Genomic DNA, 24,027 nt, shown 5'->3' with positions numbered 1-24,027 from the left:
GGACATGCCCACTTGTATCATGGCACGGAAACCCCCCTCCTCGAATCCTGCGTTTGCCCCTGATATTCTCTATCTACAGTAGTTACATGCTGAACCTTAAAGGACATGGTACAGTTGTGCTGGAAGAAAATAAGGTTAGACAACTAGAGAAGATTTTAAACTAGCATCTGGGTGGAGGGTGAAAATAGCAGCCGGAACAGGGCTTAGTTAGTGGAAATGGGGTTGTAGGGAAAGGTTTAGCAAAGGCAATATGTAGGAGTTTAAGATTAAAAGAGGCAGTAGAAATATTAAAATGAGTCATTTATATACAAAAAATAATCCTGTACGCATCCTTTTCCTAAACAAATATTTTTAGGAAAAGGTTTTTATGCCTTTTAACAAATCTTACAAATCTTTGAAAATGTATCATCATAGTGAGAGCTGACTTATCAGAAATACTGAAAAAGGAAGAAGGTAACTTTTAAGTGTGAACAGAGCATATATATCTCTCTTATCTATGTTTCCGTCTGCCTCACCCTGAAACCAACCAGAGGGATCATGTCACACTCAGGGTAAAACATTATCCTTGAAGATGTACTTATAGATAATGTAACATAAAATGCACTTAGAGGTGAAAATCAAAGCTAAACTGGATCTGAAATAACTATAGGTCATACTACTGTTCTCATGGAGGACTCTTGTATATGATGGTTATTCTAACAATGTGTTTCTTACTTTAGTGACTGTCTAATGACAAGAGCACTTATTCTGTGCAGTCATGGCAACACAAAGCCATATAAAATGTAACCTTATCTTTCATAAAGCATATTAACATGTATTGAGTTATGTCTCTCATAATATTGCCAGTGCTTTAGAAAACATAACCATTTTGGTGAATTTAAGGCATACTTACCTACTTTCTGTACTCTGATTCCGGGAGATGGGCGTGACTGGAGGGCGGGAGGGGGCGGGCGGGCAAGACAAATCACGTCATTTTAGCCCCGCCCCCTGTGACGAAAATGTCGTTTTGTCGCGGGGGGCAGGGCCAAAATGCCGCGATTCTGACTGAATCGTGTCATTAAGCGGTGGCTGCAGCGGGATGCGGGAGATTTGCCAGCTCTCCCGGGAGCCCGGGAGATTGACCCGAATTTCGGGAGTCTCCCGGACATTCCAGGAGAGTTGGCAAGTATGATTTAAGGGATTTTATAAGTGCTGAAGATGTACAATTAGTAAAGAATTTCAAAATACTAGAACTATACGGACCTCGGGTACAACCAAGACTAGGAAATAAACTCTAGAAGATATTTTATGCTGTTCACTTTTTTATCTGAAATGTGATTAATTGTTCATTGTAATATATTACGTATAGTTTGTGCTTAAATGATACTTCATTTGACTACTTTGAAAGGTTTCCTATCATGAATTCTCTGTACAATATCACATTGGCTGGGACATAACCAGGATGCGTTCTGCACATATGAATTTCATGAAAATTACAGTAAATAAATATCTTTCTGCTTTCAAGTACCATGATAATGCTCAAAATGAATACATTGACACGTGGAAACAAGCAAAGGTAAAATATCTTATGAGTGACAAATTTGCAGCAACCTCCTGCCTGACACGTTCAAAATATTTTCTTCTTGTTTCATCATGCAGCAAAATAATTAGGGTCTGAGCTGGACACGGCTGCTTTTAGACAAAGGTTTACATGTTACTGTAAAATAGTATCCATTAATCTAGTGTGCATCCTATTCATTTTAATTTAATTACAGTATATGCTGTTCCTATTAGAGATATTCACTGACACCCGTGTTCTGGTTTTGGTTTTGGCTTTGGATCTGGATTAACTTCGCATTTTGGTTTTGAATCTGTATATTTTAGAAAAATTGCTAAAATATGTTAAAATCACATAATTTTGCTCTTTTTTTCCCTACATTATTATTAATAACCTCAATAACACTAATTTCAAGTCATTTGCAGTCAATTTTGACCACCTCACAGGTCACAATATTATTTTCATTCACTTTTGGACAAATACTGAAGTGACCTGGCTGGATGCTAAGCGACAGAGCAATGACTCAAACACATGGCAGTTTCTAGCACATCTAGGAAACATTGTCACACAGCAGTGACAGAAAAGAAAAGTGGTGTAAGATGGAATTGTCCTTGGATCATGAAATCAGTTATGGTTCATTTTATCGCTCCACCCGTTTCTTGGATAACTGTGGTAATTCTACAGCTAATACATGGCAACGAGCGCTGATCCCCCGGGATGCCTGCTTTTATCAGACCCAGACCAATCCAGGGTGCCAGATAATGTACTAAAAAGAGCCATTGTAACTCCCAGCAAAAGCAAGTTCATCACTGAGCTTCAAATCAGCCCCAATTCCCACAAAATTATAATAGTTACTTTTGACATGAAGTGCAGACAGTGTCGGACTGGGGCATGAAGGGCCCACCGGGGGACTGCAACACTAGGGGCCCACCAGAGGGAGTGTGGTCAGCCATCATAGAGGCGGGACCAGACACTAGAGGGGGAGTGGTCAATCCACTAAGGACAGCTAGCACCTTACTGTAGTATATAAAGAATGCAGTGTGTGTATAAAGCATATACAGTCTTGACCTGCCCCTTAGATTGGGCAGAAGTCACCAAAAATTAGGCTTGGCTAACCTGTGGCACTCCAGGTGTTGTGAAACTACAAGCCCCAGCATGCTTTGCCAATATATAGCAGCTTATTGCTGGAAGGGTATGCTGGGACTTGTAGTTCAACAACACCTGGAGTACCACAGGTTAGCCAAGCCTGCGCTAGATTCAGAACATTTGACAAACTGCCCTACCTGTTGTTGTCACTTTTATCACCTGTGGCTCCTGGTTTCTTTAGTTGCTGGTTGTCTGGATCCTGGAATGTTGAGGGCCCTATTTGAAAAAAATAATGGGTACATTTAGAAACGACAACCTTCCCTGCCATTAAATCAACAGCACCCACATTTAATAATTAGGCCTCTCTCCAGCCTCAACATTAAAGAACTAGTGCTCGCATTTGATAAATAGATCTATTTCCCTCCAACCGACCCCAACATCAAATTAATAGTATTCCCATTTAATAAATAAACCTATTACCCTCCCTCCAAACAGCCCCAGCATTAAATTAAAGGTCCCATCACCCCCTCCCTATAGTTTTCTCTGTACAGCCCCCTCCCTATAGTTTAACATAGGCAGTCCCCAATAATTATAGTTTAGCATAGGCAGCCCCCCCCTCACTATAGTTTAGTATAGCTTAGTATAGATAGGCAGCCCCCCTATGCCACATAGTAGTGCCCCCAAAACAATATTATGTCACACAGTAGTGCCCCAAACAATGTTACTCCACACAGTAGTGCCCCCAATGTTATGCCACAGTAGTTCCCGAAATTCACATATACCACGCAATAGTGTCCCCAATTCATATTATGCCCACAATAGTGTCCCCAATTCACATTATACCCGCAATAGTGCCCTCCAATTTACATATGCAATGGAATAGAGCTCTCAATTCACACACACACTAATATATATATATATACTCTCTGCAGTCAGCCTCTGCTCTCCCAGTAACTAGAGCACATATAAAAGATATATGTATATATATATATATATATATATATATATATATATGTGTATATATGTATATATATATATATATATATATATATATATATATATATATATATATGTATATGTATATGTATATATATATATATATATATATATATATATATATGTATGTATATATATATGTATATAACATATATATATATATATATATATATATATATATATATATATATATATATATAAAATGTGTGTGTATATATGTATGTGTATGTGTATGTGTATGTGTATGTGTATATATATATATATATATATATATATATATATATATATATATGTATATAAGAATTATGTCTCATACTGCAAGTCCTGTAAGAAAATAATCTACTTACCCATTGCTGCAGCCTCTCTGGTCCTTAGTCCTTCAGGGAGCAGACAGTCAGCTGACAGGAGGAGGGGGCAGGTCACATGATCGCAACTGCGATCTTATGTGAAAGATGACTGCCTGTCACTGACAGCCAGTCATCTGCAGCAGCAGGAACGCAGAGGACGACAGCGGGGACGCCGAGGAGGACAGCTGGGACGCCGAAGAGGACATCGACCCCCAGGTGAGCTGGATGGGCTCCGCCCACTTCTAGAAGGGGGTGTGGCTGTAGGGCAGCGGGGCCTACCGGTGATTTTTCCGGTATCCCGGTGGGCCAGTCTGACGCTGAGTGCAGATTACAAACACTTGAATAAACATCAGCAAGAGGAAAGTAATACATATACATGTCTATTTAGACATCCAAGGCACCTAAAGTAACAGTGCTGTTAATGAACTCTACTGTGGCAAGATGTTGTTGTCATCATCCTCAGCCTCATCCTTACCCTCATCAGTTTGCACATCATCCTCACACATTATTAATTCATCACCGCTGGAATCCACCATTACAGAAGTCTCAGTATTTTTATGTAATTGACGGGAAAGACCTTCCTCATGGAAATTGAAGTTCATTATTATGAACATCATCTTTTCCACATTTTGAGGAAGTAGCCTCCTACACCGATCACTGACACGGTTCCCGGCTGTGCTGAAGACTCTTTCTGAGTACACACTGGAGTGTGGACAGCTTAGGCAGTGCAAAGCGAGTTGGTATATGGGTCTCCAAATTCTCTTTTTTTCCTCCCAGTATGTAAAGGGACTGCCTGATGTGTCTATTTCTATGCTGTCGTGAAAATAATCTCCACCATCCTTTGGATGTTGATAGTAGGATCACGTGGAGTTACGGCAGAGGTATTAGCAGTTGAGTGAGAAACTGAAGGAGGAGACGCCGTCCTGTCAAGTCACACTTGAGCTGTCATCTTGCTCACCAGGAGCTAGTTGCATCTCTTCAGACCTGGGTCAGTTGGAAACAAAGAGAAAACATAGCTCTTAAACCGAGGAACAAGCACAGTCGCCAAAATGTAGTGATCTGATTTCAAGATTTTGATAACTCTTGGATCCTGGCGAAGGGAATAAAGTACTTGATCTACAAGTCCGACATACTTACCGTAATTACTTTATTTCATCTCCTCCTTCAATTTCTCAAGTTGCTTTTCCAAAAGTCTAATTAAGGGAATCACTTGACTCAAGCTAGCAGTATCTGAACTAACTTCATAGGTGACTACTTTGAATGGTTTCAGCACCTTGCACAACACGGAAAGTATTCTCCACTGCTCTTGAGTAAAATACATCCCCCCTCCTTTTCCAATGTCATGGCTTGTGGAGTAAGTGTGGATGGCTTTTCGCTGTTCCTCCATCCACAGAAGCATATACAGTTTGGAATTCCACCTTGTCACCACCTCTTGCTTCAGTTGGTGGCAGGGCAAATTGAATTGTTCTTGTAGCTGCTGATATCTCCTACATGCTGTTGCCAAATGCCGGAAATGTCTAGATATTTTACCGTCCACAGACAGCATCTCCTGCACGTACCTGTCATTTATTAAAAAGCTCTGCACCACCAAGTTTTTTGAGTGAGCAAAACAGGGAATGTGATGGAATTCACCCAGCTGTAATGCTCTCACAATATTGGTGGGGTTATCACAAATGACATATCCTCAGGAGAGTCCAAGAGGGATAAACCATGTTGCAATGACATTACTTTGTTTTTGTAACAGATTGTCAGCTGTATGCCTCTTAGTGAAGCCGGTGATACACAGAGTAGCCTGCCTCTGACAAATGTGACGTACTTGGGTACATGCTGCTGCTGTTCCTGCTGGTAAAGGCGAATCACCAACCCAGTGGGCTGTCACAGTCATATAATCTTTAGTTTGCCCACTTCCGCTTGTCCACATATCTGTGGTTAAGTGTACAGTGGGTAGAATGTTATTTTGTAGCCCAATAATTACATTTTTACGAACCTTCTGGTAAAGGTGTGGAATAGCTTTTCTAGTGAAATGGTGTTGTGATGGAATTTGGTAATGGGACGCAAGACCTCAAGTAACTGTCTTAAACCAGCTGCATTAATAGTGGATATTGGACGCAGATCTAATACTAGCATAGTTGCCATGGCGTCTGTGATCCGGTTTGCGACTGGGTGCCAGCTTTCATACTTGTTTCCTCTTGCAAAGGATTAACAGTCAATTGTTGTAAAGTACTAGTAGTCTTCTTCTTGGTCTGCATCTGGGATGAATATTCACCCCCAGCAGCAGCAACAGCAGCACCAGGACTAACGCTCAAGAATTCTTCTGATTAATCAAAGATAGTGGAGGAGTCATCTAGCCTTACCAACTTGGATGCAGGACTAACTCTGATCGCTACTGAGGATATTGATGAGGATGGTGTTGTGGGTGTAGATTGCAGTTTTCAGTATGTAGATGAAAGAAGGGACCTAGCTGATAATGGACTGCTTGTTGTTATTTTTTTAGCATAAGTTTCTGTTTTTCCCAACAGCTTGCCATGAACTCGCTTCAAATGGCGTAACATGTATGAGGTTCCTAGATGGTTAAGTTCCCTACCTCTACTGACTGTGGCTTTACAAACGCTACAAATAGCTAGACAACTGTTGTCAGGATTTGGGTAAGAATAATTCCACACATAAGAGGTGGATTTTTTGGTCTTATGCCAAGGCATGACACTGGCCCTCTTCTTATCACATGCAAGAACTGCTTCCACTGGTGCAGGACTTACAACAACAACATCATCCTCATCAATATCCTCATTAGCGCCCTTGTCGGCTACACAAATATCCACCTCATCCTGTTGCAATTTCAAAGTGGCATCCTCAATTTTTATATCAACGGCTACGCTTGGGCTGTTCATGCACACATCTGTAGAAATGCTGAATGGGGCCTTCTTTATGGGTACACTATCAGAATGGTCATGATTACACATAGCACTCGTGGATAGACTCTCCTCAGGTATTTGTGTAATTTCCGAATCTGAACATACATTTTCCTCTAATGCCTTACTCTTTTCTTCCAGCTCTGCTTTTACACGTAAAAGTATTTGGACACCACTTTTGGAGTCTGAATGACAGGGTCTTGCCAGGTCACGACTGACCTTACAAAAAGATGCCTCAGTGACAGTTGCAGAACTAGCACTCTTAGTGTAAGGTGAAGGCCTCATTCTTTCCTTGCCACTGTGTGTGTAGAATGGCATGTTTGCAAAAAAAAAAATTTCTGCAAATAACCTTGCATGGATTACAGGTCTTTTTTTCTTGACCAAGGTGAAAGGTGTTTTTTTGCATTTTGGTTTCCCTGACTTACAAACACTATGCACTTTAACATAGGCTTTTACCAGATGATGTAGAGGGATTAGTATCATCATGTCTGGTGCCAGCAGCTGCTTGGTGCTCCTGCTCTTCTGTGTACTGCTGTGAACCCATTTTGATAACACAATACAATTTGACTGCATATTCAGAAGACAAGCCTGCCAGACCTATTAATTCTATTTCAGCAATGACAATTAGCAATGGAGCAATGGAGCTCTCTTGAATGTTACTGGAGACGTTGAAGAACACTGCTACCCCTCCTCTTTCTTTTCTACCTATGACACTGCCCAACTGCTCTACAGACTGCCAAGAACTGGGCTACACCTTCTGTGTCCCTCTGTGAAATGGTGCTGGATGGCCATGGACGGTGGTACTTATAGAATCCAAAACTCGCGAGATCCAACGATGTAACAATGACGTTTTGACTCGTTTTCAATTCTGACGGTGCGTAAGAAAGTACCGAACCGACTCGGTTCGGTAATCGGATCTGCTAGGTTCGGGTGTGTTTGGTTCTCGGGGAACCGAGCCTGAGCATCTCTAGTTTATATTTGATAGTTACACATTTCATTGCCTATTATAGTCTCCCACAAACCTCTAATATTATATTAATAAACAATGCCAAGTGTTGAATACTGATAATCTTGTCATTTACCTTGAACGAATATTAGGGCCATCAAGATGATATACACAACTTGAAGGCTTATTTATTAACAATAAACTAATAGAAGCGCTAGGATAAGTATTCTCTGGATATAGAGCTAATAAATCTGCTGCTTCCTCTTAGCAACCTGCTGGAGTTGCCCTTGAAAAACACAAATAAAAAAAATAGGGAAGCGCTGATAAAATTAGCCAATTTATTCTTAAAAAATATAAATGTCATAAGTAAAAATAATAAACACAGATATTATTATTATTATTATTATTATTTCTTAACAGTCTGCAAGTAGCCACCAAAAATATAGTAAAGCCAATGGCTCATTTCCTGTTAAAACATAGAAAAATTCAGGGAGAAAATTACATACAGAGGAAGTCCATCATCAAATGTGTGGAAAGCTGAACAAGGAAATCTCTGAAAACCTCCTCAAAACAACAGTCTTTCAATTACTTCAATCCCTATACGATTTATCCAAACATTCACCATATACATAAAGAGGACAAGAGGAAAAAATATATAGTGTCATACCTCCTAGCAAAATTTAAATATAATCCTTAATGATGGCCAACACAGAGTAGGAATATAGATTAAAAAGTCTTTATGCAGGGGAAGTCATTACACCACTCCACGTTGTAATAATACTCACAAGAAAGACGTCTATGAATTGTAACACTCTTTTCTTCAGAATACATTCCTCTGCACTCATTTTATCAGACCTCTTTTCTCTTTACATGAATCACTTTGATTTGATGAAACTCCAGCTATTGTATATAAAAAGAAAGGAGAAACAAGATACCGGGTATTACTCTTTATTATATACATCACTTAAAAAGCAATATAAAATACACTCACATTTTAAAATGTATCACAAAACCTTCAAATTATTCCAGTAATCAATACCAAATGCGGGTACCCATACCAGATGAAAGATAGCTCTACTTAACACTGACAAGAGAGTACCTATAGACGAAGGCACTTAAATGCATGTCGTGTGTAACCCTTCTAGTTTATACTGACCTGTAATGGGTAATTTCTCAGCTGCAAGCTGACCAATCACAGTCTTGAGGGAATGTCCTAGAATTTGTTATAAGATACCTCTTCCTGCTAGCCTACCTCTTACTCTGCTGCACAAGATCAGGCCCACCCATCCCCGGATTAGAAGAGATGGCATGTATCGTGTTTTAACGCTTTGTTCTCATCATCACAGAGCAGGCACAGTTGGTAGGAAGGCACTGTGATCAGTGGCTGATACATACTTTGTTATTGCTGATCACTGCCCCTTTCGAGGTAATTGTGACTCTTGGTCCTCTATTAGAGAGGATCCCTTGACCTGCTTAATGAGGGCATGTCATTGTGAGTTTAGAAGGGGTGTGGTCACTCACACCAGATTTAGCACCGGCCAAGCAGTAAGGGATTGGTTTTAGGTGGATTCAGGGCCATTTGGCCATCCACGCTTGGTTCGGGTAATAGCTGTCCCGCAGTGCTCTTTCTCGGCCACCAAGATTTAATTATTTGATAAAACTGTGACCTATTTAGCCACTACAATGTCTCTGAGTTTTATTTTAGTTATATAAGTTAATTTATATATATATTCATGATAAGTCATTGCGAAGATGGAAGAAGGCATCCACGCTATGCAATTTAACAAAAAACTTAAATAAAGAAGGATAATACTAGAGCAGTGAACTTCACAATATACATAAAATATATAATCAATATAACAAACAAACAAATATTATACATAAGACCCACTTCAACTCAAAGTCTTGGTTTCACATTGTGGAACAAGAGTTTTAAGATTTAGCGGCCTATTTATGAATGAGACTGTTGCCTAAATTTATGCTGAAACCATTGTTTCCACATGATTAAGGCAGTTTAAAGTAACATACACACAGAGAGATCCCCCAGCACATACTATAGCCAGCAAAAGACCTGCCATTTCTACTGTACGTAATTATAAATACCCTGCTAAAGAAAATGAAATGCGAACCCCAGGAATGACTCCCCATGTACCTGAGGATATTACTGGCGTTGGTTAAGGCACGCAAAACAAACGTAATGAGCATTTTTTTTTAAACTCAAGTAATTCGGGCATATGCACGTTCATATTCAACTACATGCAGATCTGAAGAAAAGTTTCTTGATGAATACAGGTTTAGGTACTGCTTATACAGCACTTGCATATTGAGACAAACACAACACACTGCAGGATATGAACAATACATATCTGCCATATAAAGTCCCAGCAGAATGCACAGAAAAAAAAAATATTCAATTACTTTCACCTGTTAATACAGTCATTAATAAAAAAAACATTAAAAAAAAAAGTTTGTTTATTTAAATTTTTCCCATGAAATACATCACTATCACTCGGCACTTACCTGCTCTGTAGCTGATGCAAATGATACAACTGACAATCACGTACCTTAGAGATGCCCAAAGCTTGAATTGGACACTGCTGCAATCGCTCGAACTTGGCATGCCCTTACTGTACATTAGCTACGTGCATACGCCCTCTACTTCCCCCGTTTCATCCTTAACATTGTAGGCAGTCAGAAGCGTCCCTTGCATTCAAAGATGAATTAGATGCACTTGAGTTTACTGGCGTATTGGCAGGCCCGGCGCTCCCATTAGGCAACCTTAGGCAGTTGCCTAGGGCGCTGGGACCTGCAGGGCGCCGCTGACTATATTTTCTAATCTAGTCAGCGGTTCAGCGGCTCGGGAGAGAAGTGCACCCCGCTGCCGTTTTTCAATGTCCGCGGCGCATCTCACTGACGTCAGTGATCATGTGATAGTCTGTCCGGCGGCGCCTCTGAGGTATCACACTGTCTGTCACTGACAGACAGTGTGAATAAATTTCTGCCTGATGCCCCCCTCCCCTCCCCTCCCAGCATGCATCGCGAGGAGCAGCTAGAGGAAGAAAAGGTAAGTAAAATCTAATTATTTTTTTATTTAGTGTGTTCAGGGGGCGGGGGCGCGGGCGAAATTTTGCCTAGGGCGCCGAGAACCCTAGCACCGGCCCTGCGTATTGGGCATGTACAGTACAATTTAACGCAAAATACAGGACATATCAGCATGTGAGTTCCTTAATGAATCGACCCATAAATTATGTGTGTGTGTGTGTGTGTGGTGTGTGTTTGTGTTTGAGCTAGTTCAAAATACTAGTTTGAAATACGAGAAAAACATATTCACCTCACAAAAGTCAGTGCTGTGTATACAAGTTTAGTATACACAGCAAGTATGGTTATTAGTTAATTTCTAAAAAAAAATGTGGTAGTGCTGATTTAAATGTTGAGAACAGACTTGTAATTTCCTACCTCTTAGTGATAAAATGAAGCAGGTTTAGCTTTAACAGCTCTGACTTGGCTGATCATGTGGCTGGCTTACATCACAAATAGCCATTGTGATGTCACTCAGCTGGGTATAAAGGTCACTGCTTGGCACAGAACTCTCAGTTACCATCTGCCTGTGAGCAGGTGTGTACTGTATATAGTCACTGTTTATTTCTGTGTCTGCTAGATCTGATATCACATAGTCTAAAGGTAAGATTATTTTATTTATGAAAACATTGGTAAGTTTGTGTTTAAAGCTTGTGGTGGGTCATGTTAGTATGTGGAGCGCTACGCTCTGTCCCTTGTCTCCTTGTACCTGTAGTTCCCCGGTGGTCTAGGAGGAAGTGGGGCAAGGCTGAGAGCATCTGGGATGCGCTACTGTGCATGTGCGGAGAGCCGAACCGGAAGGTCGCACTTCCGATATTCAGACTAAGAGAGGACGCAGGATAGCTAGCTGCGTACCTCTATGTGTATGTATAGATAGATAGATAGATAGATAGATAGATAGATAGATAGATAGATAAAGCCTCAAAGTGCCCAGAAGGTGACTGGAGGCTCCCATAGCAATATAGAGGAGTCTGTGCCCCCACACTGATAGGTTACATTATAAAGAGCCCTAACTGCTTAATAGCATAGTAAAGGCCTGTAACTGCATATCCATATGTATACATGTATATAAGGAAAACCATCCTTTGCTACATAAGTGTGAACTGCATTCAACTGTCATTGCCTGCTGTACTACAAGTTACAAAACCAACTGTGAGTACCTGCATATTTCTACTTTTATTCAATAAAAAGTTCAATAAACAGCAGCAACCTGTTTAAGTTTAAAAGCGTTGTAGCTTAACATCCACATTAACACCGCTGACACCTTTTATACTGTAACATCAAAAGGTATAGCCAATAGGTCATACATGCTAATTTAAAGCTTGGGTTAATGTTACAGAGACGTAAGGCGAGCATGTTTTACATTTTGTTTATTTGAGATCATCTTGATAAAGCAATAGGTCACTTGATAGATGTTCATTTTTAATTTGGAATCAAGAGAGTTGGTTTCTTCCTATGACACCTGGAGGCAGAGATAAAAGTTGCTTTTGGGTTTTTCCTGACCGTGCTCCATTATTAGCTTAAGGTGAACCCTCTGTCATTGTGGATCCAAGGCAAATGCCCCCTTTTGCCCTTTTATCAAAACAGCCCTTATTCTAGGGACTAACAGAGTCCTGATAAGTCTGATTGCTCTTGAAGAAAGGTGGTTTCTGACAGGGAACACCAAGGGCTAGATTTACTAAGCTGCGGGTTTGAAAAAGTGGGGATGTTGCCTATAGCAACCAATCAGATTCTAGCTGTCATTTTGTAGAAGGTACTAAATAAATGAAAGCTAGAATCTGATTGGTTGCAAATGGCAACATCTCCACTTTTTAAAACCCGCAGCTTAGTAAATCTAGCCCCAAGTGTCATTTGGATATAGTTTGTTATGCTCGTTACCATCTAACATTGCACTTATTTAAGCGGTAAAGTGGGCTGGTATAGGGTGGTATGCCATACCGCCTCTTCTCCTACTGCTCTGATTTTAAAAATATCAAATTTCATTCATTTACATTATCCATACCACCACGTCTACATTTCCACATCAGCCACCACCGACTTGAATTGTAATAACAGACGTCTCATCTACCAATGTGCATTTGTCATAATACCCTTGTCTGTGTAGATCTTCTCTCCTATGCAGATAGTCAGCTCTCTAGGATAGGGAAATAAATTCTACTAGGGCATTTGTCCTTACCACTCACACAGACCCCTCACACAAGTATCTTTAATATGTATTTTAGCATATTAAAAACATCTTTTTCTACAGTTTTTACTTACTGCTCTCCAATGCAATCGCTGAGCAAAAAAGCCTGTAGACACAGAGCAAATTCTCAAAATACAAGTTAGACCACAGAAAACGGATTGTTTTATTTTTCATGGATTTGAAAAATATGATATCCAGCTGAAAATGATTTAAATCCTTTTGTATGCAATGCTTAACTATTCTCTAAAGTGCAGGCCTTATTCTATAGAGGGAAGAGCTTTATTCAATAATGACAAAAGAAATGTAATTTTAACACCTGACTAGAATTTCAGATTTCAATTACCACCAACTCTAATATAGGGCGATTCAAGCATTCTACTGGCAATCTACACTCAGTGCAAATCTATTTAATATTATCACATTTAACAACATGTTGCACACAGAATCCATACTATGATATAGCCATTGAGAAACCTTTATCAACATGTATAGTTGAATGACTGCTGAGTGCACATGTTTTACTAGTAAGGACAATTGAACAAAAAGAAATATACAGAGAAACGGATTCAGTTACAGTGCACAGCACATAGGAGTATATAACAATTTAAGCTAGTTTGGACCTGTTTGGAAACATACATGGATTATTTGCAGCAAAATGCAGATTGAGCAAGTGTTGCATGGGATGATCTGCAGACCTGAGAAGACAGGAGGCGTTCTTCAGCACTGCTGGTTATTTGCAAAACTGCCTCATATACCCGAGCTACGAAGATGAGATTTTGTTTTGCCGGGTGAAGTATTTCATTGGATTTGGAAATGTTAAAAAATTTAATAAATGTTGGGGGTTTAGTTACCCTTTACAGAACGTCCTTTCATTTGACTCCAGAAAGAGCCTTATTTGCTCCACACTTCCAGAAGCTATACTCTTAGTTTACAGCTTTTATTGGTTGAATTTGCAGAGTACAATTTCATTGTGGTGTCTTATTGTATGTGGCTGTCATATGCAAGCTCATTTCTAGTCCTATAAAACGGCAAATATGTGTTTGTTAATTAATTCCTAGTAGTAGCTTGATATGGCTCAGAGGAGCTGTGTACAGCCAGGGGTTAAAACATTAAAACTAAATCTAAATTAATGTTTCCCTTTGATTATGTCAAAATCCTCTGTTCTCCCCGGGAGGTTTTTGTAGAAAAGAGAAATCAGAACATTGGCTACAGACGAGCGCCTTATGTCAATTTATGGCATGGGTCACAAAAGTTGAAGCCTTTGAAAAAATCTCTTTAAGGACAATGATATACAACAAACTCAGACATCGTGCTGCTGAAGCAGGCAGCAAGGTTAAATGTTAATGGTAAGCAGGTGAAATAGGGACATAGAAAAATATCATATCATATTTTCTCCCAATATCATACTTACAGGAGACGTGTGGTATGCAGATGAAGGGGAACGCATGACCTGTTGTGTGGAGGTAAATTCATATTTGTAAGCCATGCTGGTGAGAGGTTAGGACAGGATAAATCAAACCAGACTTGAAAGGTGTTTTGAACAGGAGTCACAAAACTCTAATTTGCATTTACACAGACATTCAAATTCTGGGCTGTGGAGCCTGCATCAATTTTAAAACTGTCTTGTAACTCTAAGAAATTGTTCACTATTGGGAAGGTAATGTGATATTGAAGAGCAGTGGCATATCCAGGGGGGGGCGATCGGGGCAATCGCCCCCCCTAGCAGGGACTTGTTGCCGACGGCTGCACAATATGTGCAGGTCCGTTCTGCAGTGACAGTGTGCTGCCCGGCTGCTCTGATTGTGTTTTAAACACAAACAGAGCAGCCGTGCAGCACACTGTCACTGCCGAGCGGACCTGCACATAGTGTGCAGCCGCCGGCAGCCTTAGATGTCGGAAAGAGGCGTGGCCTAAATCGCCCCCCCTAAATCACCCCGGGTATAGCAATTTTCTAGATCCGCCCCTGTTGAAGAGTGTCCCATTATTCTGTTTCTCCCAGCCACAGAGACTTGATCATACATGAGTCTATCAATTTTGTGTTTGATTCTTTTTATTTTACAAGAAACCATTGCATTGCATCTTTGAATGTCATTGTTAATTGTTTAATCTTAAGCATTGTGAATTTTATGTTATAATGCAAGGGGTGCAAATTAGTTTAGTATTTTGCACTTAAGTTAAATACTGGCTATTTTTTCATGTAGGAAACAAATGCTTGATAGCTTTATTTTTACACTGAAATTTAAAGTTGATCTAAGACATGCCTTACCTTAACTAGAAATCTGTCCCCACATTTTAAATTCCCCTTCCCTCCAATGCAACATGGTTTTGTCCAGGTGCAAAGTTACTCCTTTTTTATGCTTTGCTGTCCTTAGTGACTCAAGCCCAATAAGTTCAGGTCTTTGTGTTCATAGAAATTCACATGTCACACAGCTTGATTAAAATGCTACATAGTTGAAACAAGGGAGATAAATTGTGATAGATAAGTTTTAATGGAGAACCGAAGACTTCCTGAGTAAGAGTGTCAGAGCTTCACAAAAAACCTTGGCGTTGGCATAATTGGTAAGGCAAAGCTAGTGTTTGACATAGATTGGGAAGAATTGAATCATTTTAGACAGACCAGGTGGTTGTTTTTGATTAACCTTTTGTCACGCACACATCATGCAGACTCAGGTGAGTGCTGGTCGTGAAAGAGGCCATTACATTATTTGATATTTCAAATGGGCCTAAATTGTACAAATGCCACTAGCACTATAGGGAATGGCCAAGGTCTGACCACCGCAAGCTCCAATGTGGTGGGAAAAGCCACAGGCAAAAAAGCTGCGTGGATAAAAAAATACACTCGCCTCCCCACCTACTTAAGATAATTAATCTACAATTGTTGGTTCTAAAGTAAGCTTGCGAGCAGGGCCCTCTTACCTCTCTGTCTGTATGTATTAACCAGTATTGTCTTATAAATTTTTGTTCCCAATTGTAAAGCGCTACGGAATTTACTGGCGCTATATAAATAAATGATGATGATGATGGTCAAAATGACAGCTAGAATCTAATTGGTTGCTATAGACAACATCTCCATTTTTTTCAAACCCTCAGTTTAGTAAATTGAAGCTTTCACTGTCAGAAAAATTTCTTAACTTGACAGATTTTATTAACTCTATGTTGGGAATTCAATTCCCCCCGACACAACGCCGCACTAAGTCTTTTACCGTTAATACAGTAATTTTAGCACAGATTTCTGCTCGTGGCTCAGCAAAAAACTGCCGTTGAATATACCGTACTAACGGTAATTACGCGCACTATTACTGTAATATCGGTAATAGTGCACAGGCCACGTTACTTCTTACAGTAACGCGGCCAATTGAATTCCCCCCTATAAATCAAAATGGAGCATAGAGTTGGTTACTGGATTCTGTACTCCAGTTATGCTTTATATTAAGGTGTGGATGGGTGGCCAATGTGACGGAATTTTAGAGCAGATCCACCAATATAAAGTATGGTGCAGCATGTCTAGCACCTACTTGTGAAATTTGAGAACATTGCAGGAGTTTGATAATACCATGATAATAGTTTATAGGAAGTGTCTTGGGTCTTACTACTGACTAAGTATTTATGGGTAAATAAAAAGATCTTGTCCCACTGCTAAAGTGTCAATGAGATTTGGAGATCCTCGTCCCATTTGGTTACAAAGGGTAAATAGTAAAGGGTAATTAAATGTTTATTGAGGCCTTTTCTGAGACAGGTTTGCTCATGTCATGTCGGCAAGCGCAATGTCGAGACTTAGCACCAATCATATGGCAAAGAGAATAAGGAATGTGGATCCTGGGGACCTGGGTCAGGTATTTTAGATTTACCTACAAACTTTAAAAGAAAGGTGTATTAAATAAAAAATAGGAAGTCCAAGAGGGGAAGGCTAGCAAAAATTACGAGTAACTATGAAAGCTCGTCACGTATCTATTACTTGATGTGGTCTTTGATTTTCCTAATGTTTTCTCAACCTTAGAAAGTATCTATCTGTAATTATTTGCAGCACAGGTGTGTAAACCTTTAAGTATTTATTTTATGTGGATACCAAGCCCATAAAAATAATAGAAATTGTTTCACTCACAAATAACTTTTCAAATTTTTTTTCCATCTAAGCAAATGTGATTTTGTTTTTATGTCACAACAGTTAGGAACTTCTTGTCAGGATCCCTAGCATGAAAACCACAGAGAGTAATGTAAAAATGAAACAAAGTGGTTTACTAAGCATGGAACATACAGGGTAGACTGAGATGAAGCAAATGAAAAGCAGATAAACACAAGTACTGGACATTTGATGACTGGATTGCCAGATAGGGCTGAGGACTTTGGTAACCAGGCTGGTGAGATGACTGAATGTACAGTTAAAGCAGGGAGCTTTTGACCTAGTATACAGGTGGTGTAACAGTCTGCAGGCACAGGGGTACACAGAGGGCCAGGTAAGCAAACAGCTGGAACATAGAGGGTTGAACGGTCTGCAGGCTGGAGTACACAGAGGTCCAGGAATGCTAGTAAGCAAGGAGAGTGTAGAGTAGAGGTGTAAAAGCAGGGCCTGATCAACCATTAGGCTAATTAGGCTGCAGCCTAGGGCACTGAGACCTGGCAGGCATAGCGCTGACAGCATTTAAGATTATTTTTACAATTTTTGTTTTTCATTATTGATTCTGCGCACCCAGAGCTGGAGTCGTTCCTTGTGCTGAATCCACACTGCCACTCTCTCCCCTCCTCTCCCCTCCCCTCTAATAACTGGTTTGCCGGGTAAGATGTCAGCTTCACTGTGTCAGTGAGGAGCTACAGTGAGAGGAGCTGACGGCCGACGGAAGAGAAAAAGAGGAAAGTAAGGTAAGTAAAGATTTGTGATACTGTTTATGCAGGGGCTTAGTGTAATAAGGGGAACACAGAATGTCCTGTAAAGAGGTAGGGATAGTCTGTCCTGCAGGGGGGAGGGGACAGTGTGTCCTGCAAGGGGGGGATTGGCAGTGTGTCCTGCAAGGGGGAATTGGCAGTGTGTGCTGCAAGAGGGTGAACAGTGTGTGCTGCAAGGGGGTGAACAGAATATTGAGGGGGAAGTGTGGCATCTATCCTGGGGAGACAGAGTGGAAATAAAGGGATCTGCAGGAAGAAGTGCAAGGGGCAGAGACCTCAGTTAATAGATTGCGACAGAGAATTGCTAAAAAGAAGCTAAAGAAAAATAAGTTGTTTAGCCGTGACAGAGTGGAAATGCAGAGGGCTATTGATGAATTGGCGGATAAACTAAAGTATAAAGAATCTCACCTGGAGGAGTTGCATAAGAGAATGGCATATTACCAGCAACATGCCAGCAATCCGAGGGAGAGTAGTCAGCTATTAGCATCTTCTGATTCTATTACTACTGATCCGTCCCAAGGTATGATACAGCTGACTGTGGGTCCTGCATGTGAAGTTGTAAAATGTGTGGATCCTGTCTCTGTAAATACAACCTCACAATCTGCATCAGTCCCTATGCCTGCTAATATCCCTGTTCCAGAGATGGAAAATATGGATGGAGAAAATGCCCTTTATTAATCCATAAGGGCATTGTAAGAAGGCGTGACATCCCAGAGTGTGGTCATGAGTGCAGTCGGGTCTGTAGTGGGCCTTACAGTGTCTAAAGTCAAAGAGTCACCTGAAGTCCAAGATGGTGGTTTGTCAACGCCGGCTGGGAGCACCGAAGGGTCGGTAGTTGGCCCTGTTGTACCTCAGCCAGTAGTCACTCCTCTCCCTCGTGGTCCATTGGTAAAATTTTAAACTCAAGATGGCGGCTTTGGTTTGAGCGCTGCGACCGGAAGTATGGCGCAGTCTGTAATGGACTCTGTTGCATCTGTGTCAGCAGCTATCTGTGTTGTGCAGCAGGAGGAGGCTCAGATTGATCTTGCAATGAGTGAGTCTCTTGGAGAACTGTCTGCAGCAGTCAGCGTTACCACAGGTGTAAATAAACTGAGTTCAGAGACTGAGGCACCAAGTGCTTTGGACTCTGAGATAAGTGGTGAGAGACTTGCATTTCCTAGTGCTGGTTCTGTGTCTGTGCAATCAGTCTTTAGGCCTGTTAGTATTGGAAAATTACCCAGTGGAACTCAGTGTGTAAAAGATATTGCAATTAGTGTGGCTGAATCTGTTTTGGCTCCTGCTATGTCTGTGGCTGCTGCTATGCCTAGGGGTGGGGGTGGGGAGATCTCTGATCCTCCAGTTACTTCTTTAGAGCCTCAACCTGGGACTTCAGGTGCTGTGGGTAGGCCAGCCTTTGTGTCATATGCTGGGGTATTAACAGGGAAGCGGGTTATGACTCCACAGCCTGTGTTAGTAGGAGTGCCACCAAAATGGCAAAATGTTGTTCAATTAAAATGAATAAGTAAAGGGGGCGTGGCCTGGACGAGCATGGAGTAGCAAGCACAGTTACGAGCTCTCCATCCCAGATATCCTGTTGATCTCCGTTATAGTGGAATAAAGAAACTTTTGGACCCAAAACTGTGCATCCGAATAGTTGCTGTACATAGTGTACCTGTTTTGATAGTGCTCTTGCCATTTTACCCGAGACTGGGAGAGAAAGAGTTGAGCATCTGGGTAGAGGAATACTACAGGCAGTCTGTGGCAGTTTGTGGCAGTTGATGACTGCTGGGACAGCGCCTCTGTAATACCACATACTGGCCTAGGTGAACACAGCCTGTGATATCCATCTGATACAGGTACATTTATATCCTTGTACAAGTGAGGAGTAACTGAATTGGGCTCTGGACTTATTTGATTATCATTATCAGTGTTGTTGGAGGAGATATACCTTTCTCTGTGAAGATAACTGGCTGCAATGCACTGCTAGCAATACAATCTGAGCTATACACCTATATGTAATTAAAGCTATACAGGTTACAGGGTTGCACATAAGCTTGTAGGATAAATATCATCCCATCTTTCCTGTGAAATTATGGGCAAACATAACCAGTCCACCGCAGCGGGAAAATTGGACCGATTTGCTCGCTCCTCCACTACAGCCTCTGGTTCAGGAGATGCATCACATCCCGTTACCCCCCCTTTGTCGGCTCCACTGGCGGACCCTGAAGTTACATTACAGCAGGTCCTGCAGGCCATTGGGGCATCTGAAAAGCGTGTTACGGATAAAATAGGAGAGGTGCAGGTGGACCTCTCTCTTCTCCGGCAAGATGTGCAAAAAATCAGGGAGAGAGTGGGTGAAGTGGAGACACGTGTGTCTACATTGGAGGACACTTCTGCACCAGTTGCGGGCCGGTTGGAGAGTCTGGAGTCGCAAGCCTCTCTGTTTAAACAAAAGCTTACGGATATGGAGGGGCGTTTGCGTCGCAGCAACATTCGGTTGGTTGGATTGCCCGAGAAGGCAGAAGGTGTCTCCCCAGAATCCTTCTTGGAAAAGTGGTTAATCCAACTGTTTGGTACAGATTCATTTACAGCCCAATTCGCAGTGGAGCGGGCTCACCGTATTCCAACTCAAGCACCCCCTCCTGGAGCCCCCCCACGCACCTTCATAGCCAAATTGTTGCACTATCGTGACCGAGATACCATTCTACGCTTGGCTAGGCAGAAAGGTTCAGTGAAATACAATGGTCAGCGAGTAGCAATTTATCCTGATTTCGCTCTGGATGTACAAAAGAACAGGGCTCAATTCATTCCGGTGAAGAGAAGATTGAGAGATTTACAGATCCCATATGCCATGATTTTCCCTGCCCGGTTGAGAGTGGTTTCAGAGGGCCGTACATCCTTTTTTGATACTCCCCGAGAGGCTGCAATTTGGTTGGACCGCCTAGCTGCTGCTGGACGCTGATGCTGGATGAGTACTTTTTTTATGTTTCTCCTGATAGTCCTTTGGACATTGCTGATTTGTCATTGATATTATGCATGGTATTTGCTATACATAATGTAATTTCTCTTCTGTGGTACAAAAAAAAAATGTATTTCGCTCAGGTGGGGTCTGTGATTTTCAAACTAATATTGAAAGGTCCACTGTAAAAAAAAAAAAAAAAAATATGTAATGGGCTGGAGAGCCCATGGCTATAAGGCCGTTCTTTTCCTCTCTTGTCTCAATTCGCCCCTTTTCCTTCCTTCCTCTATCTTCTGGTATTTTGCGGGTTGGCGGGTGACCTTTTTTGGTAGTGTGCTGGCCTGCTGAATATCTTAAGGTAATTTTAGTTAGGGTTTAAGGTATACTTAAGTTGGGTGGAGTATACAGGGTGGGGGTATGGGTTTAGTATTAAAGTTATTTAAGTTGTGGGTAGTTTTAATGTTATCGCAAATATATAGACAAGGATTATATGTGCTTATAAGTATGTCAATGTATGCTCTGCAGGGGTGTGGGATGCGGGGTAGTGAGATAAGAGGGACTACTATTATATGTATTCTGGTACATCTGATAAGGAGCTGAAAATTCTCTCCTGGAATGTGCGGGGCCTAAATAATGCTGTGAAACGTTCTCTTGTACTAAGACAAATTAGAAAAAATGATCCTGATATTGTTTGTCTATTGGAGACTCACTTACAAGGTGATAGAATACTCGCCCTTAAAAAAGCATGGGTAGGTAGGGCATACCACTCTACTTACACGACTAATTCTCGAGGGGTCTCTATATTGGTACATAAACGTCTCTGCTTCTCCTTGGAAAAAATTCAAGTGGATGCAGGGGGAAGGTTTGTACTGATGAAGGCTGTCATTAATTGGGTTCCGGTGATTCTGTTAGCTGTATATCCCCACCGTATAATGGTGAGGTGTTAAGGAAATGTGGAGAATTCATGGCATTGTTCCCAGAGGTTCCAGCCATTTGTATAGGGGATTTTATTAATGTGATAAATGGAGAGGTGGACAGATGGCGAGAGAAAAATGCTGTAGTTGGCAACTCTAAGTCGGCTTTTTCTGCTCTGGTTGAGGAAATGGGGTTAGTAGATGTATGGTGTTTGAGGCACTCAGAAGATGTCCAATTCTCCTGCTTTTCTACATCATATAATGCGTTTTCAAGAATTGATCTGGCTCTGCTGTCACACTCTCTGGTACCGCTGGTAAGGAGCGTGGAATATAGGGCTAGGGGAATTTCTGACCACTCGCCCCTCTGCCTATCTATTGATTTTGCAATTGATAGAGGTCAGTCCTTTTGGAAATTAAATCCCTTCTGGCTCTCCTTGATGGGTACAGGAGCGACCTTGGTGACACAGTGGGAAGGCTTCTTTGTAGATAATCTGGTAACAGCAAGGCCACCTATAGTTTGGGACGCTTTTAAGGCTTTCCTAAGGGGGACATTAATTGCTGGCATAGCTGAAATTAAAAAGTCGTCCAGACAAAAAGAACAGATATTAGAGAAAAAGTGTAAATCCTTAGAAGCACAATACATTGCGGACAAAACTGAGGTTGCAAGGGGAACATGGCAGTTGGCCCAGAGAGAGTGGGTAGCGTATGTATTTGAGAAATCCAAACGTAAATTTCTGTTTTCTAAGCATGTACGATATGCAGAGGGCGATAGAAATGGTAGCTTCCTGGCTTATCTGACAAGGGCGGAGAGGGCAGATGCAGCAGTACCGGTTATCTGTGATGACAGTGGGGTTAAGAAGTATCTGATGCCTGATATTGTTGAGGTATTTCATAAATATTACATGAATACATATAAGTCACAGGTCAGATATGACATGGATACGTTACAGCAGTATTTGAATGGTATCTCCCTTCCTGTCCTCTCCGATGATAGTAGGGAGTTTTTGGACTCACCCTTTACTCTTGAAGAGATTGATATAGCTATTATGTCATTCCCTAATGGTAAAGTCCCTGGAGTAGATGGAATCCCAATTGAATTATATAAAAAACAGCGGCCCTTTTTTGTGTCTAGGTTGTTGGATACATTCAGCGAGCTGGGTGAGATTGGCGCTCTTTCCCCTTCAATGGCAGAGGCAATAGTGGTGGTGCTGCCTAAGTCAGGGAAAGATTTGTTGTACCCTGAGTCCTACCGCCCGATTTCACTTTTGTCAAATGATGTTAAGATTCTAGCAAAATTACTGGCTTTGAGTTTAAGTAGAGTGGTGCTAGAATTAATTCATCCGGATCAGACGGGATTTATGCCGGGCAAGTCCACGTCTATCAATCTTAGAAGGCTGTATACTTTCCTGCAGGTGCGGTCACCCTCTTCTGAGAGCGAAGTTGTGGTGTCCTTGGACGCAGCCAAGGCGTTTGACTCGGTGGAGTGGCCATACCTGTGGGAGGTATTGTCCCGATTTGGAGTTGGCCCGCAATTTATAAAATGGGTTAAACTTTTGTATTCACATCCAGTGGCGCGGGTCTGTGTCAATGGGCATCTTTCTCAACAATTTCAATTAGAGCGGGGTACTAGACAGGGATGCCCGTTGTCTCCGGCCCTGTTTGCATTAGCAATAGAGCCGCTGGCCTGTAAGATCCGGCATGATAGAGAAATTGTGGGACTTAGATCAGAGCACAGAGAGGATAAGGTGGCATTATATGCAGATGATATGCTGTTGTTCCTTTCAGATCACGACACTTCCCTAAAACATTTGCTGCGGGTGGTTGATGGATTTGGTTTTTTTTCCGGCCTAAAAATTAATTGGGATAAATCTAGCGTGTTCCCTCTGGGATGGGAGTGTCCCGTGACAATGCCAGAAGGCTTACAGTTAAAATGGGCATCGAAATTCAAATACTTGGGAATATGGATCTTTAATACCCCCGCTGAATATGTAGAACTTAATTTGCGGCCCCAGATCAAATACATTAAAGAAAAAACTCATGTATGGAAGAAGCTCCCACTTTCTGTCTCCGGTAGGATAAATTTAATTAAGATTATGGTGCAGCCAAAGTTTTTATATATACTCCAGCAGTCACCTGTATATATTCCACCCTCCATTTTCCGATGCATTGATAGCTATTTGATTTCATTGGTTTGGGGAGGGGGAAGGGCT

At 41.3% G+C, this 24,027-nt stretch overlaps 1 long non-coding RNA gene across 1 annotated transcript in view; it reads right to left on the bottom strand.

Annotated features, from left to right (window-relative positions):
• LOC142108190 (uncharacterized) overlaps positions 1 to 24,027 on the bottom strand; it is a 75,518-nt gene that overhangs the window by 20,276 nt on the left and 31,215 nt on the right. Inside the window, exon 2 of the long non-coding RNA XR_012680115.1 lies at positions 8,607 to 8,721. This is a non-coding gene — a long non-coding RNA (uncharacterized LOC142108190). The remainder of the gene's footprint in view (positions 1 to 8,606; positions 8,722 to 24,027) is intronic.

Source organism: Mixophyes fleayi, chromosome 1 (assembly GCF_038048845.1).
Source record: "Mixophyes fleayi isolate aMixFle1 chromosome 1, aMixFle1.hap1, whole genome shotgun sequence".
Taxonomy (NCBI): domain Eukaryota; kingdom Metazoa; phylum Chordata; class Amphibia; order Anura; family Limnodynastidae; genus Mixophyes; species Mixophyes fleayi.
This window is presented reverse-complemented; position numbering and strand designations above follow the sequence as displayed.